This window comes from Pseudorasbora parva, chromosome 17, assembly GCF_024679245.1.
Source record: "Pseudorasbora parva isolate DD20220531a chromosome 17, ASM2467924v1, whole genome shotgun sequence".
Lineage (NCBI taxonomy): Eukaryota > Metazoa > Chordata > Actinopteri > Cypriniformes > Gobionidae > Pseudorasbora > Pseudorasbora parva.
In genome coordinates, this window is record NC_090188.1 from 27,406,624 (window position 1) to 27,407,758 (window position 1,135).

The 1,135-nt window shown below is 35.8% G+C and overlaps 1 protein-coding gene across 1 annotated transcript in view; it reads right to left on the reverse strand.

The window, feature by feature from the left end:
- The window catches only part of si:dkey-157l19.2 (NHS-like protein 3), a 39,255-nt gene extending 38,590 nt beyond the window's left edge, over positions 1 to 665 (reverse strand). Inside the window, exon 1 of the mRNA XM_067421780.1 lies at positions 464 to 665. The gene's annotated coding sequence lies outside the window, so the exon portion shown is untranslated. The remainder of the gene's footprint in view (positions 1 to 463) is intronic.
- Between the last annotated feature and the right edge of the window lie 470 nt (positions 666 to 1,135).

The following is a 1,135-nucleotide window of genomic DNA, read 5'->3' on the forward strand; positions in this document are numbered from 1 at the left end:
CTGATTATTTTCTTAAAGAAATAAAAAATAAAGATCATGCCAAACTATTTATGCCAACAAATAATTTTAAGAATTTCACCAGTCCCACAAAAATATCACAATGGCATTTAATTCAGAAATGATCTGCATTTCATTGTCTGTGTGAATTTTTAAACAGATCCTTATAAAAACGTCACTGACTTAAAAACAGATATAGAAATATATGGCGTCGCGGTAAATGACAACTTGCAACAAACAAAAAATAGAAAGAGCAAGTCGCATAAGCTACTACTGAAAGTAAAACCCGAATATATGCACTAAAAAATATCAAGGAGCATAAACTTTAATTATTAAACTTACAAAATACACACTGGCGCAAACTACGAGTAGCCTAAATAAAGTTCTAACTTTCTTTAGTTCTGACTTTGCGTTATACGCATTACACAAGATTTAATGTCACTGGCAGATTGGGTAGGGCTGTTACCTGTAACTTCTGGATCCCTCAGTTTCCTTGTTCGGCGCTTTAAAATCCTTTACATCGGACAGTCCGTATTAATCTGGTCTGGACGGTTCAGGTTAGGTATTTCCACATTATTCCAGTTTTTTGTTTAGGAAACTCTTGTTCTTTAAAGAGCAGTCTTGAACAGCCCATGCAGACTGCTCTCCTCTTGCTTCTAAAACTCCTCTCTGCTGAATCCAATCCTCAAGAGGCTCCAGGTGAGAATTTTAAGGGAGTTTCCAAACACTGTCAGGTCCTTGAGCTCTCAGGGGCGCCACCCCGCGGCCACAGAGCTCGACAGACACTCACACATCCTGTAGCCATGATTACATAACACTGATTAAAGGGCGTGTGACTGATTTCATTAATGCCTTGCAGGATGTATTGCTATGGAGATGCTTAGTCATCCAGGCCATTTTTTTTTATTATTAAATCAATTTTAAATTAAATTAAAAGTAATTAAATAATCATTTTAAAAATAACTTTACTACCAGGCCAATGATTTAAAATATATTAGTGTATTTCATCAGCACTTAGTAGTAATTTTCACTTACAATCTTTTGATTTCAGGTGTCTAGGTATGTAGACAATACAGAGTTAGTCCAGGATTTAGTAGTTTTATCAATATCAGCCAATCTGCTGTTGGCATATTACCAC